At 34.8% G+C, this 19115-nt stretch overlaps 1 long non-coding RNA gene across 2 annotated transcripts in view; it reads left to right on the top strand.

Annotated features, from left to right (window-relative positions):
• LOC105486318 (uncharacterized) overlaps nt 1-19115 on the top strand; it is an 85050-nt gene that overhangs the window by 839 nt on the left and 65096 nt on the right. The window lies entirely within an intron of this gene.

Here is a 19115-nt window from a genome sequence, read left to right as displayed (position 1 = left end):
AGCAAACCACTGAACCTTGGTATTTACCCAGTTACCATTAAGAGGTCAACTTGACATTTTGGTTTCTTTTCAGATAGTTGTGGCCAACAGCTCTTACAACCTTTGATCCCAACCCAGTTAAATTGTAGTTTTTGTTACTCATTGATATACAGTTTTTGTTTTCTGTGTTTTTTAAAATTTTACTCAGTATATGCACCAAATGGTTTTCCTTTACCATGACAGCCAGGATTAATCGTGATGTTTCAGAAACTATTAAGAGGCTAACCCTTTGTTCTGCATCCAGGGATATAGGTAATAATATCTTGTCACAGAGTAAATAATCAATTCATACTTGTTAAATTAATGAATGAAATCAGTATTATAAAATTACCAAATAGCTCTTTCATTTGACTTTAATATATATAACTAATGACAATAAAAGATAGTAACTGTTCTAATTTTAAAAACCAAAGTTTTAGCCTTATTAGTTTTACCTGTCTACAAACATGTTTATTGCCTAAGAATTTCAGATATGTAGAACTTAAAATCAGCATGTAAGTTTTCTATTTTCATTGCCTTTGTGTTAAACCATACTGACATTTGAGAAGAAATTCAGAAGCTATGATACTGTTCTTCCAGAGTATAACAGATTTGGAAAATATTCTCTAGAAATCTATCTCTTCAAATGTTACATTACAAAAGCAGAAAGCTTTAGGGTTCTCTTAATTAGTTATTAGAATAGGATAGAAAGTCTTGATGAGAACAACCAAACAAAATGTTTTAAAACTGCTATAGAAATAAGCTTGATTTGGAAACAAAATTAAGTTTATTTTTGTTTTTTTTTTTTCTTAAGCTTTATTGTTTTCTTTAAATTTTCTGTGTGGTAGTGTGTATTGCCAAATAGTGTCTCTTAAAATGTTACCTTATCTCTTACATTAAATGTGTAAGTGGCAGGTAATAGGTACATTTTTCAACCTATCTTTTACAAAAATTCTCATATGCAATTCAAAAATAACATGAAATTTCAGGATGGAGTTAGGTGTTTTTTCTCTCTTTTTAGATTGTCTTCTTTCAATTAACTAATTTTTAAAAAGTGATTATCTATGATCTGCTACCCTGTTTTAAGATAATATGAGTAATTAGATGGTACTTAATATCTATAACATTGGACATGAAGATGTGTGTGCACACACGTGTGTATGTGTAGGGTAGAGGGCTTTTAAAAATAATTTTGCATACAATGAAGGGCATCTCTCAATTCCTCATCACTGCAAAACAACCTTCAAATAAAAATTACAAATGATTCTTTTCTGCTTCAGAAAATTTCAACCAAACACATAACTTTCACAGAAATAGTTGCTATAGAAATGCAAAGGGGACAAATAACACTGAATTATGCTATCAAAAAATTGCAACTAAAGTCGGGCAGTATGAAGGTTTATGTTTAATAATGCTGACTGTATGTATTCTTGACTTGGTGTATACTCTAAATTGAATGTTCTGAGTCCCAAATTGGAAGGTACTTCGCTACCAAAAATAAGATATCTAAATGAAAATATGTTAGCATGCATTCCAGATTAGGAAATCAGTACATGCCAAGAAAGGTTCATTTGTACAAAAAAGGTAAAATTTAATAAGTAATGGATTCGAATAATGCCAATTACTTTTCTTCATTTCATACAAAATTTCATTTTTAATAATATACCAAGGTAATGAATGCTGTTTATGACTTATTAAATGTACATAGTACTGCAGCTTATTAATACCCTGTGAACTGTAAAAAGCCAAATATATTTACAGTAGTGTTGGTCACAAAAATAGTGGGGAAACTTTACAATTGTGAGAATGTGCAAATGTTCTCACTAAGGCAGTATTGACCCAGACAACCACTGAGTATGTGTCCCCTCAAATGCCTCAAAATTCTGGAAGGCTCATTGTGAAACATGTCAGTGCACAGTATTTCAAAATTTCAGCACATACAAAATGTCACTGTATCAAGTGAAGAAAAGTTACATTTCCTGTACAAAATTTGTAGACACCTTGGCTCACAAGAATAAATGCTGCTTCAGGTTTTGACATGTCTTTCATTTAATTTGCTAATGTACTTATTTTGAAATAGTGTTCTATGATAGCATTTAGGGTAACATAAACCTTTATGTTTATTAATGAAAAGAAGATCATAGGATAAATCTCCTAAAAATGTTTGCCTCTGTTTTTAGCTTGTTTGGAGATTATACTTTAAATACTGAATTGCCACCAAATCCTCTGGTAAATGTGAAGGTAGTGCTCAAACTCTTGCAGTCTTTGATCTTGTCAATTAGTTTTATATGAGAGAAAAAGTTTTATCAGTCAACTGCAACCTTACAATTTTAGGAAGAAGTGATTTTAGAAGATTCAGACATCCTATGTTCTGAAACCAAAATAGCCCCATTGTTAAAAATAAGACGCAGATATAGATCAGATAGTTGTGGCCAACAGCTCTTACCACCTTTGTCCCTAAGCCAGTGTAAATAGTCATAAGTAGTTGATTTTTATATTCGTGCTATGAATATAAAATTTATACCCACAATATAACATTTAACCTATTCATGTTAAAAAACTTAACTCCTGGTTACCAATATTATCAATAGAATCTGCTCAAGAGAATAAAAAGAGGGAGGAGAGAGAGAAAAAGAAAGAATCCTCTCAGAAATATGATAGAACATTAGTCACCTCTCTACACCTTCCTCTCTGAAAATATCAATCCTATGATTTCAATAGCCTTCTATTTTACCTGGCTTTAGCAAGATTATAATCAAAATTTTATCTGAATCCACCTATTACCTAAGTGAGGTTTTCAGATTCAGTTTGGAAGAATGGAAGAGCATGGGTTATGGTGTTGAATAGGCAAAAATTCAAAGCAAAGCTCCAACATGTGCTGTCAATCTTGGTCAAGATGTAACCCTTCTGTTTTTTCATTTATAAAATCAAAAGACACTTATCACATAATAATCCGAATTTTGTATCAATGCTCCATTGAAATTATCTTCATGAAGATCACCCATACTCTTTTAATTCTAAAATTTCATAAATATTTAGCTCTGATTATATTTTACCTCTTTGAAATATGATTCTTTATCATTTCACAATTCTTAAAAGTGTTCTTTTAAAGTGTTTAAAGTGTTTTTAAAGTGTGCTTTAATTCTAATTTGGTTTCTGTGACCTATCCTTTTCTGCCTTTTTTTTTTTCCGTTCTGAGGGTTTATTTTCACTTTTTTGCAGACTCTGCTCTCTCTGCTGTTCATTAAACAACCTCTGTGTTCTTCTCCCTCTGAATTGTCTTCCCAAAATATTTTATCCACTATTCCTCCCGCCTCATGGCTTCAACCATCACCTATAAGCTGATGATTGCCCTATATGTGCCTGCTTTCCACATCTCTGTCCCAAGCTCTTGCCTATTGGACAAATTCACTGAGTTGTTCTGAGTGCCATCCAAAACTCCACCCACTTCAAACCAAGATAGAAAGCTGGAACACATCCCAGACTCCTTACCCTACCTCATTCTGCTCTCATATCCCACTAGTGATAGCTTATTGATTCTACCTCTAAAATATATATTTCTTCTTATTTCTGCCACTGCCATAGTTCAGTTCCTCTGAGCTTATCAATGGAATAGCTTCCGTATTATTCAGAGTCATCTCAGTGTTGTAATAAAGAATGTTTGTGGCAAATGCTGGAATCAAAATCTCAATGGTTTAGCACAATAAACATACATTCCTTGTTCGTGTCACAATCCAGCACGGGTTGGTTGGACAGGATCTGCTTCATTCAGGTGACCAGGCTTCTTCCATCTCGTGGTTACACCACCTCCTATTAGCTTAGAATTCCCCCCAGACCCTTGTATCTGGCAGGCAGCTGAGCGGAGAGAGAGTGGAGTTTGGTTATGGGCTTGCTCTATATACAGTGGTGGCGCAGGGACAGCATAACTGCAATTAAAACTCCATTCAGAAAAAAGGAATCAGGGGATGTACATGTTCACTAGGACACTATAATTCTACAATCCTGTTTGGCAGGCTTCGTGATATCCCCTAGCCTGGGGAGATGATAAATTTGTAGATTAAACTTTAATTCTGCTCTCTGGAAATAAGTCTTTTGTCTTTTTCTTGCTTGACCCTCAAGCTTTTCCCTTTAGAAGTTCTTATTGTTTATTTATTCCTTTTGGACACAGCTGAAATGAGTGTAGCCAAAGCAAAAAGGTGATTTTATAGGTCAAACAGTCAAAGGTGTTTTAATCAGATATTTTGGATTTCTTGACAATACAAGTTCTTCGAAATCTTGGTAGGCTTCTGTTGTATTTGCTTCCTTGTACAACTCTCAGGTCTTTTCTCTTTTCTCTCCCTCTCTCCAGGTCTCTTTGTCTATTAATCAGATCTGTAGCTAAGTCATATTGTTCAGCTAAAAAGTCTTTCTGGGCCTTGTGGTTCTGTGTGGGATCTAGAAGCAGATGGATTTCCACCATTGTTCACTCAAGTCTGGATATTTTCTATTGTTTTCCATCTGGCTTGGAAACTAGCCATTTCTTTCTGAGTTCATCTCTTTCTTGAAACACCTTACCAAAGGAGGCCAATAAGAGCTATGACACAGTAACACTGTGGTTCTTTTAAAACAAACCCCCGCAAGCAGCAGTTTTCAAAGTGTAATCTGCACAATTCTGGAAATCCCGAAGACACTTTTAGTGGATCCATGAGGTCAAAATTATTTTCATAATAATATTAAGATGTACTTGTTTTTTCCACTGTATTGACATTTGCACCAACGGTGCCAAAGCAATGGTGAGTAAAACTGTTGGTGCTTGTATTAGTCTGTTATCATGTTGCTAATAAAGACATACCCAAGACCAGGTAATTTATAAAGAACTGAAGTTTAATAGACTCACAGTTCCACATGACTGGGGAGGCCTCACAATCATGGCAGAAAGCAAGGAGGAGCAAGTCACATCTTACACGGATGGCAACAGACAAGAAAAAGAGCTTCTCTTTATAAAACCGTCAGACCTCATAAGACTTATTCACTGTCATGAGAAACATTCACCCCCATCATTCAATTACCTCTCACTAGGTCCCTTCCATGACATGTGGGCATTGTGGGAGCTACAATTCAAGATGAGATTTGGGTGGGGACACAGCCAAATGATATCGGTTCTTTAGCATAAATCAAGGCAAAATTACCATATTGTATCATATCATTTTATTATGTCATTGCATCACTTTCATCACCAGGATCTCACAGGTTTAAAAACTCTTGCTTAAGAATACCCTGATGAAACAGGTAAAAATTATGCATTTTATTAAAGCTCAACACTTGAGTTATAAATCTTTTAAGTATTCTGTGGGACCACAAGGATAGAACACAAAGCACTTCTGCTGCATACCCAAGTACAATGGTTGTCTTGAGGAAAAGCAATGTGTGATTGTTTGAGTTGCAAACTGAACTTGTCTCTTTTTTGTGGAATACCATTTTTGCTTGAAAGAACAAGTGATAAACAAAATATGGTTATTCATACTTGGATATTTGGCAGTCATTTTCTTGAAAATAAGTGAAGTGAGCCTGTCACTTGAAGGCAAACAACCTGACAGTATTTGGTGCCAATGATAAAATCTGAGCTTTCAAGTGAAAATTAGAATTTTGGAAAACTTGTATCCACTACTATGAGCTTGACAGCTTCTGAATACTTAAAGAATTTTTATGAGATCCATGGTGATATTAACAAATGTTATTTTAAAAAATATTACATAATGAAATGTGCCTATTACATAACTCAGTGAAATAATATTTTCCAAATAATCAATACAAGATATTATAAAATCATGCATAGGTAAAGGATCCATTTAAAGTGGATTTAATGTACTAGAGTGTGAAAAGTTTATTGATATGGTTTCAGTTCCACACTGCAATATACTTTTATAAAATTATCATTTTTGAGTCATGATATAATACAAAAGAATGTCAACAATTATCTGAAAAGACTATTAAAATATTCCTTCAAAAGAAGGAGTATTGTTCTTCCAACAAGAAATACCTACACATCTATATGGGACTAGATTTTCTTCACTTATTTCAACTAAGACAACATATGACAACAGAATGGATGAAGAAGCAAATAAGAATCTAAATGTCCTCTATTAAGCTAGACAATATAGAGTTTTGCAAAGATGTAAAACAATGCTGTTCTTTTTACTATTTATTTTGCAAATACAATTATCCTAAAAATATGTTATTTGCAGAGAAAATAAAATTTTTATACACTTTTGGTGGTAATGTAAACTAGTACAACCACTATGAAGAAGAGTATGGAGGTTCCTCCAAAAACTAAAATAGAACTACCATATGATCCAGCAATCCCACTACTGGGCATTTATCCAAAGGAAAGGAAGTCAGTGTATCAAAAAGACATCTGTACCTCCATGTTTGTTACAACACTATTTACAAGAGCCAAGATACAGAATCAGCCTAGGTGTCCAACAACAGATGAATGGATAAAGAAAATGTGGTATATATATGTATGTGTATATACATGTATATACACAAACAATGGAATACTATTCAGCCATGAAAGAGAATGAAATCCTGTCACTCTCAGCAACATCGGTGGAACTGGAAGTCATGTTAAGCAAAATAAACCACTTTCTGGTGCTGACCAGAAAGTTGAACACTACATGTTCTCACTTATATGTTGAAAGTAAAAAATAAGTTGATCTCATAGAAGTAAAATGGAAAACAGAGTATACTATTAGCTGGAAGAGGAGGGGGAGAGGGGATAAAGAGAGATTCATTAAAAGATATAAAATTATAGCTAGATAGGATAAGTCGGTTCTTTGTGTTCTATACCACTGTAGAATGACTATAGTTAACAATAATACATAGTTTCAAATAACTAAGAGGAGGATATTGAATGTTTCCAACACAAATAAATGATAAACGTTTGAGATGATGGATACGCTAATTACCCTGATCTGATCACTTTACATATAGCAAAACCTCACTATGTATACCACAAATACATCCATTATATGACAATTTTAATTTTCTTTAATGTTATTTATGTTAACATGATACTTACTATTTTCAATTCATTATTTTTTAAATGTTTATTTCAATTTTAAATGGTACTTTTTGCTAGATATAACCTATAAACAACAGATTTTTATGGTCCTCAATAGTTTGTAAAAGGGTAAAACAGCCCTGAGAATAAAAAGTTTGAGAATCACTGTCCTAGAGATGGATCAGCAAAATATGGCCTGCATATAAAAAACAGCCCATTGCCTGTTTTATAAATAAAGTTTTTTTAGAACACAGCCACAACCATTTGCTTACCTGTTGTCATGGTTGCTCTCATGTTGTAACAGCAGAGTTGAATAATTGCAAGAGAGATAGAATTACTCCCAAGGCCAACTCCTAAAATACTTACTATCTGGCCTTTTACAGAAAGAGTTTGCTGATCCTTGCCCTAGAGCTTTGGTTCTCAATCCTAGCTGTGAAATAATACTAATGTCCCCTTCCCCTCAGCACATACACAGAAACCATTTAATTAAATCAGAATCTCTGGGAGTGGTCTTTGAGTAGGAATAAGTTTTTTAAATTCCTCAGGTGATTTTCAAATGCAGCCAAGGTTAAGAATCATTGTGTTAAACTGTAGAGATCCTTAGGCATAATGCCTGCCTTCCAAGTTATTCCAGACAGCAACTTACCAAAAAATGTTCCCCTTTATAACACACTTTATTTCCAGCCCCTAATAGAAGGATCCTGCCCATGGGCCAAACACTAAGTCAATGCCACCTGCACTGATTTGTATTTTTGTTACATCATCAACACCCTATCACTACATTCAAATTCCAAGGTCAGGTTAGAGTGTTTGCTCTGGCAAAGACTTTGCAAATTTCAGTGGCTTAACACAAGAAAAGCTTTATTTCTCATGCAAATCAGGTGCAATGTGCTTGGTAGGGATCTCTGCTCCTCTTAGGGTTCTTGCTGCTTCTGGCTAGAGACCCTGCCATCCCTCAGTGCCTCCAAGTACTGTGCCAAATCCCTCTACATTCAACCAGCAGAAGACAGAAAAGAAAAAGCATGGAGGATTGCATGAGAAGTGTTTTAGGAGCCTGGATAAGGCACACATTAAATCCTATTGCAGAGCTTTGTCATATTAGTCACAACAATACAAAAAAAGGGACCTGGATTATTCAGGTAGCCTCAATCTAATCACATTAGCCTTTAAAATCAAGTAACATTTCTGGTCTGTGGTTAGAGACATGTGAAGATGGAAGACTGGTCAGAGAGATGCAATGTGGCTGGAGAAAGATGGAGGAAGAGAGCCATGAGCCAAGAAAAATGGGCAGCCTCTAGAGGCTGGGAAAGGCAAAGAAAGGGATTTTGTCACCTCCAGCCTCCAGAAAGGAATACAATACTGCCCATACCTTGACTTCAGTACAGTGAGACCTGTGCTGGATGTCAGACCTAAAGAACTATAAGATAAATTGGTGTTTTAAGTCACTAACTTTGTGGCAATTTGTTAAAGTAGTCATTGAAACCATACACGTCTCTCTTCCATGTTTGTCCTGCTGTCAGTGACAGTCCTAAAAGTCAAATGTTAATGGGTTATTCCTTTCCTCAAATTCCTTCAACTGCTCCTAACTCATTCACTTAATAAAAACACCCTAAGCAACTACAGTGTGCCAGACACTCTCCCAGCCCTCTGGATTGCCACTTGAGTGAGGCAGGCATGGTTGCTGCTGTACTAGAGCTTAGCAGATAGCAACTACAAGACACAACTTAAAACTCTTTCACATGCCTTCAGTGCCTGCATGAGCTAACTCCAAACCACCTGCATAACATCATCTCTTGGCTCTTCTGTCAGAAAAAAAAAAAAAAAGAAAAAGAAAAGAAAAAGCCATAAGACTTCTAACATAATGAACTCATTAAACTTCTAAGATTCCACAGTATTCCATGGCACTTTTTAGGACATTCCTGGCCACAGTATGAAACTTTGTTCTGCCCTCTCAACTCCTTGTCTACGTGGAAAACAGTGACTTCTCTCTTAAGAGTTATCTCAAACATCACTCCAGAGAAATAAGTCCACTACTAGATTCCCTCCTGTATTTCTCATTGCAGAGTTTATACATCCAATTTTGTATTTATTTCACTGAATTACAATTGTCCCTTTCCCCACCTTCATTATGGCTTTTAACAGATTTAGAGAGAAGTTCCTAGTAAATTTACTTTTAAATAAAGGTTGAGAGTTCTCATTCATTCATTCATTCTCTCAAAATAAGTTCATTAAAACACATAATTTGCCAAAACTTAATCTGCAGGAAGATAGATCGTATCATTTAAAAAATCCCAAAATAGGAAAGCATGAATAACCCCCCTTTCATCCAATAGAGTTTCCAACACGTATTTACCCATCCATTTCAAAGATCATGCTTTCTAGATAAACAAAATGGTGAGGAACTCTGAGAAGGCTACGTAATAATCATCACACTCGATATGGCTATAAAACTAGGATTCTGCATGTTCCTCATTTACCAAACCCCTGAAATTTACAAAAACCATGTGAAGGTGTATAGTAACTGTAATTTCAACATAGACCTACAACAAATACTCCACCAGTGGATTAAGTTTATATGGATTACATCATTTAGATAGGCAAATTCCATATGCCTATAAGAACTGGCAGAAAAAGCAGCCTTTTTGTGAGCATTTGAAGTGTAAGACATGAAAATTATATTGTGAAACTATTTTGTTGTCATTTACTATTAACTTTTTCTTGAAAAATAAGATCCTGGTCTGTCTCAAACAGTGACACATTTTCACGGAACAAGCACTCTATGCAAAATTTACATCCTAGTTAGTTAAGTGGACAAGAATCATCCCCATAAATTATTAAATTCCCTCACATCTGGATACTTTATGTTAACCACAGTGAACATTAATATATTTTATTCAGTAATATATCTGTTATATATGAATGGTGATATGCTAAATAATTTACTGTTTATAGAGAACACTTTGATAAATTATTACTGTCACTATTGCAGAAATTAAACCATTCTTTAGAGCCCAATTTTAATACATTTTCAAGCATTTCTTGAACAGTAATTATTTTGTATCTATTGTGTTTAAGGTGCAGAAAGAGATTATTTTGGAAAAAAAAAGTATCACTTGTAAAATAATTACCAGTTGGTGGATAGAGAAAAAATTTATTTTGACCAGAATAAAATTTATTCTGACCACAGGCACAAATTTTTTAACATACAAATCCCAGCTGTCAATACATGAAGTTTCCCTGAACCTTTTCACTTCTCTTTTGGTAAGAACTCTCATCCAGCATCTAGCGGGATTCCTACCGGCCCTGTGGTTTAGTTTTCCTACACAGTGAATATTAATAGTAATTAGTTATTGTCCTCATCATCCCTTCCCAACATGCTATTAGTTTTCCAGTGGGCATTGATTCTGTAATATGGAGTCTAACCTTCTAACCACTATGGCACAGAATAACCAGGGAATTATCCCCTAGGAAAACATTGACCTCTAAGTCAATGATCATTAAAAACAACCAATACATTGTGAAGCTTGACAAATCACAATGGGAATAGGGACCCAACAAATTGCAATCATGAAGTCACAATTATCCGGCAATTAGGTTTACAGCTGTATCCACCCTTTAAATAATCAAGTCTACAAATGTGCCCACACTTCTTTCTGCAGAACTTAATCTGGAAGGTTTCTAAAGCTTTCTTTTTTATGCAGGTTCCTGTAAGCAACTGCATCTGAGTGAAGTAATAATGACAAACCTTATGAAGCAGAAAGAACAGTAATTCATTTACTTAACATAAGCCTAATTTTTAAAAGGGGAGAATCATTGCCACGCTCTATTTCCAAATGGAATACGCTCTGAGTCATCGTAAAAATTTGGCTGCCAGAAGAGTATCTAGTTTAGTAAATAATGAAGGTGAATGCCCAATGTTTTTGGAATGATTTCAGCAACAGGTAACAAACAGGAAGCCTGACTACAGTGGCTTAAAAAAAAATGAGAAGTATTTTTCTCCCATAATGAGAAATCCAGAGTTTAGCAGTTCTGGGCTGGTTCAGCAGATCAATGATGCCAAAGACTCTGAGATCACTTTACTTTGTCCTCATAATTACAAAAAAGCTGTTGTGGCTTCTACAATTATATCGCCTTTCCAACAAGAAGAAAGAGGATGTAGCAAGGAGAATGGGTGGTACCAATATTTGAAAGTAAAAGTTTTATTAGGAAGCTCCCAGAAAACTTCTGTGTATGTTTCTTTGGCTATAATTTTGCCCCAGAGCCAGTCCTTGCAGAAAGGTGGCTGGAGAGAAAAGAGGTGTAGAGAGAAAACAAAAAGCAGCTTTTGACATTCAGAAACTGCAGCTATATAGCTAGGCCTTGATGTGAAAAGCTAGCTGTGTTCATAAATAGGCCTTGATGATATCCTGTTGAACATAAACAAGCTTCAAAATCACCAACATCAGTGACCATGATGAACTGAACAAAAAAAGACCACTCTATAACCTTGTCTAAGCACATAAACGAGGTCACTGTGCAAACCAGAAAAATACCAAGCACCTTCATAGCCTGGCTAATATGAGTAGCTGCTGCTTCTTTCCCAGTTTAATCTTTAGCCTCACTTTATTTTTCCCATCTTATGGATAAGATTTTTAAAATAAGCAATCATATATATACCTCCAATTCCTGATAGCATCCAATTCAGAGCAAAGCCACTTTCTTAAGCCCTCCCCGAAAATCACCTGAGACCAGATCCTGTAATAAGCCTTCCAAACACCCTCTTACTGAAATGTCCCACGTTTCCCATGGTGTGTGGTCTCCTTTCTTTCATCTATTAATAAGTAAGACTTGCTTGATTACAGGTCTGTCCCTGGAGGGCTTTAGCTGGATAACATTAACAACAGATGGGATCAACCAAACAACAGTATTTGTCACACCTTGGTTTCATTCTAGTCTATTTATAATTAAAATGATGTGCCTTAATATGGCATGCTTCAAAATCCTTAGCTAGAAAAGCAGCCATGGTATACTGAACAGAGCATATGATGAACAATCGGGATGAAGACTCTAGTCCACTCTGCCCAATTAACTAGTTAAGTGACCCTGGGTGAGTCATTTAAAAGGAGAGGAACCGACCTCACAATGATCCAATGAACCAACTAACACTCATATGTCTGAGAAATGGCATAAAACTAAAAGCTCCAAGAAATTAAGTACATTTTCCTTCTATTTACATTTTTAAGTGACAGAACCAGGATTTGAACCTGGGTGGAGTATAAAAGCTTTCCATTGTACCACATTGCCTCACCGGGCCCCAGCTTCCTCTATGAACTGACTAGGTTGGTGAACCTGAACTGTAATGGCCCTTTTCATTCACCAAAGATTCTGCATGACAATTAATAATATTTATATTTATTCTTTTTTAGTCCCACCAAGTCTGTAGATGAAAGGTGCAAGACTAATTCGAGGTAATATGCACTTATGGAGTTCTGATTTTTAGCAAGCCCTTTTCTACACAGCATAAATCATAGATTTAACCTATCATTTGAACCTCCAAGTCAAATCGATTTTCAGTTCCTTGTAATTTAAAATATGACTAATTTACTTAAGGAATTGTGTGAGATGCTATACCAAGGACTGAAGAAGTAAAGCCTTAACTTAAGTAGGGAAAGCAAGTGACATATTCTTTATCTATATTCAATGCTAAATTTTAATACTTTTGCACACATTTGGGATCCTTTTCAAATAATAGACAAATACATACAAGAAATGAATTTATCCAATCACACAAATAATAAGGACAAATATAAAATTGTATCCATTCTACTAACAATTTAGTAAATATTTTTTAAAGAAATAAGCAGTGTAGAGGATTTGTGGAAATACGCACTGAAGGATCAGAGAAAGAAATGTTATCCTTTAACTTTCTTTTGGAAGGCAGTATAGAACATGTATGAAACGCTAGGATTTTTGCATATCATATTCGACCCACAAATTCATCCTATACAAAATCATAGCTGTGTAGAGAGTGAGCCACAAAATTGTTTGTAGAAATATTCATAGTGGATGAAAATTAGTAAAAAGCTAAAAGGTTAGAAATTTATTTTTACCAGAGTAAAATTTATTTACTACTACTAATTATTTATTATTCTAAGAAGAATGGTTTAATAAACTATGGTTTATTTATACAACGAAAATCTCTACAAGTATTAAAAAAATGAAATGAAAAGGCATTAAGCAACATAGTCAAATGTTCAAAATACATTACTAGGTTAAAAAATGTAAATTAAAAATATGTGATTGTGTTGTTGTTTTATACATGTGTGTATATGGGAGTAAATGAATTTTTAAGAAGAGAAATATACTGAGTAGTTATCTTTGACTGGTGGGACCATAAGTGGTTTTATTTTCTTCTTTTTATTTATCTACATTTTCCAAATTCTCTACATTTATAATAATAAAAAATATACTAAGCGAAATTTTAAAACAAATGCTAATATATGTCAGTCAATAAAATATACACTGTTCAGTATTTCAATACTAAATTCACTTGTCCTTTGAAATAAACAAACGACCCTGGATAAAAGACAAACATTCTCTATGAAGTAAACCTAGCTCACAGATGCTATACCAAGGGCCATCTTTGTTCTGTCAACCATGAATGTCCTTTTCTTTAGGGGTTTGTTTTTCAAATAATTGTTTTAATTATCTTCTCTACTTTATAATTTGGAAATCTAGCTTAAAAGGAATAGTGTATGTATAAACAAATTCTAAGAAACAAAATGATCAAAATAAGTATAGTTTATGTTATAAAAATTTTTCTTGTGGTATTACCCACATGAACTCTGAGTGTTGTAAAGGCGGTTTGTTTACTTAACATGTTGTATATGGGAGTATACAACATGTTAAGTATATGGGAGTATACAACATGTTAAGTATATGGGAGTATACAACATGTTAAGTATATGGGAGTATACAACATGTTAAGTATATGGGAGTATACAACATGTTAAGTATATGGGAGTATACAACATGTTAAGTAGTGTAGTGTTATTTTTTGTAAGCAAATGCAATGTTGCCAATCAACAATTGTGCAAATGATCTTTGGAAAAAGTTGGTGTCACAGGAGGAGGTTGTTTTCGGGTCTTTTGTTTTCTTTAGGCATTTTTCTCTTAAACATAGGAAGGATTTTCAAAAATCACCATCAGAAAAAACCTGTGCCTTATGTAACTGCCACATTAATGATAGAAATTTAAACGCCACTGAAAAGAGAAGTCGAATAATTTACCAGCACAGAAAACATTACAATAGCTACCTTGTATTGGTTGCCTACTGTTACTTATGTTCCTTAATGTTTATTACTTTATTTAAACCCCACAGGCATCCTGCAAAGCAAATATGATTACCACCATTTTGTAGATGAAGAAAATGAAGCTCAGGAAGTTTAAATAATTTGAAAACTTTGAAAGTTTAAATAACTTGAATAAAATAGCCATAAAAATAAGCCGGATTTGAACACAGGTCTCAGACTCCAGTCCTATGTTCTGTTCATTTTGTATACTATGGGACTGGATTCTAGATGTGTCTGTTTTTCTCATTTGTTCCATATTGAGCACCTTAGAAAATGTGTCTTCTCACATCTATAATATGAACTAATGTGAAGTTATTCAAATGCATGATTCTGAAAACCTTGAATGATTTAGGAAACAATGCACAATATAGTTTTGTATGTGACCAATGAGTATCACCATGTCACTGGTATCTTCTTCTTCCACAACTTGAGAGGTAGTGTTACTCTGCAGAAAAATTTCAAGTACAATTTCAAGTTTTCCAGTATTGTTTTTAATTCTTTGCCCCAGTATATCCAATTACTCCATAGTGTTTCTTCTGTACAAAGGATCAACACTGTTTGATTTCATATTGCTAATAGATCCAAAACTAAATGTCCCCTCTTAGCCTGGAGGTCTACATGACTGCTCTCAATTCTGGTTGTTCCAGATCCTCCTTCTGTGTTGCTGTTTTGTGTTCAATGCTGAAGACTTGGTGTCCATGCCTGACATAACCTGAAGGTGCCTCTTGAATGCATCACATTTGGCTTTTCCTTATGTGCTTACTCACTATCATGGCTACCACTAGAGCCAGGGCAACCCACAGAGATGGACTTGAAGTGAGAAATCCACTCTGACCTTTGCCAGAACATCCAGCTCAGATTTTGGCCTAAGTAAGGAGTTCTTAACTGTGTCAAATCTGGCTTGAACTCCCAAAGTTGCATCTCTTTGCATTCACAGATACGTCCACTTCTATTAGGCAAAAACGTTACCAAAAGAATACAGTTTAGTCAGACTCCAAGTAAAGCTGTTTGTAGAACCAGAAGGAAATTTTCCTTGATGCATCTATCCATTCACTGGATGCACTAAGTCACATCCTCTTAATGTATTCTTTATCATATCAGCATTTTTTTGCACTTTATTGACATCTTGACTAGGTCAACATTACCCAATCTATCCTGTAGGTTTTAATAACTTTTAAGCTAAAAAGAAAAAAATCTTAAAGTCGGGGTTTCTTTCTTAAAAGTCTTTCTTGTATGGTATCTCCTATGCAACATCCATGTAAACAGGCTGCCCACTTTCCTCTGCCAAAAATCTAAGCTCCATGTACCAAAGATATGCCAGGAGGTGTCATTTGGTGGCCTCTGTCTTGGATCCCCGAGCCCAGGGAACTTGCATAATAATATCCTGTTCCAAAGTTATATTGTCTTAGTCAGTTTGATCTGCTTTTTAAACAAAAATACATTACACTGGGTGGGAACCCACAAAACCCAGTTCCATGCCCATAAACATAAGTTACTCTATAGCTTTCCTTGAGGGAAAAAATAACAATCTTAATAAGTACTGCTATAATAAATTATATTATGTAGATATTAACTTATATATAATCTATTTTAAGAATAAAATAGAATAAACTATTGGTTTAAAGGTGAGTATCCAATCTTTTGGCTTCCCTGAACTGTATTGTAAGAATAAGAATTATCGTGGGCCACACACAAAATACACTAGCATTAGCGATAACTGATGAGCTAAAAAAAAAAAAAAAAAAAAAAAAAAATCTCATAATGTTTTAAGAAAATTTACGAATTTATGTTGGGGAACATTCAAAGCTGTCCTGGGTCACGCATGTGGTCTGTGGGCTGAAGGTTGGATAAGCTTAGTTTAAACAAGGAAGTACATTAAAACTTTCAGGCTAAAAATATATCATACAGAAAATTTTATTTGTGCTAGAAGAGATCAGAAGTTACAAGAGCATATGGAAAAAATGATAGGCAGGAACTGCTCAAAACAAAGACTGCATGAGGACCTACTGACCCTGATACTGTTACACATTTTCTCATCTTCTACAGGAAAGATTTAGGCAGAAAGACTGTAAATACTATATTTCCGTTTGATTAAAAAACTGGTCCTGCTTAAAGTATTTCTGAAGATTTCCTCCTGAAAAAAATCAATAATAACAAGAACAATAATAACAACAACCTCTCTCTTCTTTTCTTTGGTCGATCTGGAGATACATTTCATTTACATTTGTGCCAAAGAAACGTTCTTCTTCCTTTGTCTTTTGTTTTAATTAGGGGAAAAATGTTCTTATGAACTTTACATTATATCATCTTATCTCGGTTGGCCAGAATCCCAGTGAAACTTGTATAGGTTTTAAATTTCTTTACTTTTACTCCCTGTAGAGAAGCCATATTTTGCTACATTCAAAAAAATTGATTGCCAAAGACTGATGACTCCTTACATGGGAAATTTAAATGCACACAGTGTCTGCACTTTTAGACTGTTTCAAATAGTATATTTAATTTTACATTGACTTCTCTAAAATCATCTAATGATTTATTTTAACCTCTTTATGCAGAAGACATTCTGGTAACAAAATGTGTAAATTATTCAAGAGAAGGAAAACATGTTACTATCATTAAAAATATCTTATTTCTAAACAAAGCATGATTAAAATTTAGTCCTTACTTCTTTACTTATATTTTAATTGTTTTTTAAAAAAACCTTTTGTTTATAAACTAACACACTGTAGGAAAGTAGGGAAAAATAGCCTAACTCTTATTATTACAACGAATATTTTTTAAGACCTGTAAACTGCTAGTCATTCCTGAATCCCAGTGGCGGGGAGTAGGGGTGGTGGTAGAGAAACTTAAAAACAACAAAACAAACACATCAGCCACACTAAAATAAGAATTGCTTGAAGGACCTTCATTTCTTTTTTAAATTTAAGCTTTTCTACTCCACCTATTCCCATTGTGGTGATAGAAATAATAAAGCTTTAAAGTCAAAAATTAATATATTATAACAGATTTGAGAGCAAAACACTGGAACTAGTCAGACAACTTTCTGTAATCGAAACCCACAACAAAGAGAAATTAAACTTCCTATAATTTTATAAATTACAGAAGGAATACCTGTAATTACCCTCATAAATGATGACCAAAATATTTGCCCGTAAGGAATTGGAATACATTTGAAGGGAGGCTGCCTTGTTTGCCATGCTGAAAAAAGAAGGCATGTTGACACACAGGAAAATAGTAGTGCATTTTGGATAGCACCGAGAAAAAGCATTTTAAAGAAACCTGATAAACAGGACATGGATGTTTTCTATGAGGAGATTCAACAAGCCCAACTAAACAAGAAGCTACCTGTGACAAGCAAAACTACCCCTCCACACACACACACACACACACACACACACACACACACACACACCCTCCACCTTTTCAACCAGCTCCTCAAGCGCACTAGCTAGCAGATAATCACCTAGAGCAAACCAGGTGTGACGTGTATTTTCGTGTAGATCAAAATCGAACCATCCCACCCGCCTCCTACCCCCAGTAGAAGACAGTTCTACAGGCTCTAGAAACCACAGAATGCCAGCATCTAGACAACTGGCAGAGTTTCCAAACGTTAATCCCATCATAAAAGATGAACATCATTTCAGTCCAGCTAAATTAGACATATAAGATGATGGAAATGGCATGCATTACTCCTGTAACCAGTCATCCAAAATAAATGGGCTCATTTATATAGAGCTTTGCTATTTAAGAGCTATTTGAAGGCGGGCAAGCTTAAAGTATAAGTGAGAACATGTCATGTCAAGCAACTTAGAGAATCTCCTAACTAATGTTATTTTTACCCTGAGTGTACAGTTCGCATTCATTATTCCAGGTAGAAGCTTCATCAGCATCCCCTAGCACATTATGAATCACTAATCCAAGACTCTCCCATCTATAAGCAATGTGTTTCTCCTTTTGCGGTAGATGATATATGGACTCCAGAGAGCAAAGTTTCTCTGTAACACATCATTCCTAAAATGATCTTCCCACCTCCATCCCCAGTAGTAAGTAGATTCTTTGCAGAGTTTTCATTTACCTACTTGAATACAAAGGTGATTTAAAAATCTTTATGTTTATTATACAATCGTAATGGATCGACCCCCTTCATAAAGAATCCAGTGCTCTTCAAAACAGAAGTAACTTACTTGGTGCAGCTACAAATATCTTAGTATCTTTTTAAGGGAAAGTATCATCAAATAGAACTATTCTCAGAGTAGGCCCATTAAACCAGTCACAAGATAAAGAACACAGGTAAATACTGTTCTTAATTGCCCGGACTACATTCTGTAACTCAACTGATTACTTTCTAAAACTATATAGGTCCTTAAAATAGCGTATCGTTTGATTTTATCACCTAGTACTTAAAAGCAGTGTTAGAAAGTGCATTGAGTAAGAAGCGAGCAATTCAAATTCTACAGCTATGAGCCTCTCCATCTTTATTTTTTTCTTTTGTCAAATATTGTATGATTCTAGAAGCTAAAACAGTTCCTACAAATGCCTACCCAGAAAGGAGAAGCAAGCAAAGGAAAGAAGGGAGGGAGGAAGGAAGCATGGAGGGAGGGAGAAAGACACCATCTACTGGATCCTGCTATGTAATACTTGAAGGTTCTCACTGTGGTTTTAGTCTGTCTTTGAATCTCTAACAACGCAACAGCCACCATTAGTCACAAAAACACATCTGTGTTT

Source organism: Macaca nemestrina, chromosome 3 (assembly GCF_043159975.1).
Source record: "Macaca nemestrina isolate mMacNem1 chromosome 3, mMacNem.hap1, whole genome shotgun sequence".
Classification (NCBI taxonomy): Eukaryota; Metazoa; Chordata; class Mammalia; order Primates; family Cercopithecidae; genus Macaca; species Macaca nemestrina.
Note: the sequence above shows the minus strand (reverse complement) of the source record. Positions and strands in the feature narration are given on the sequence as shown.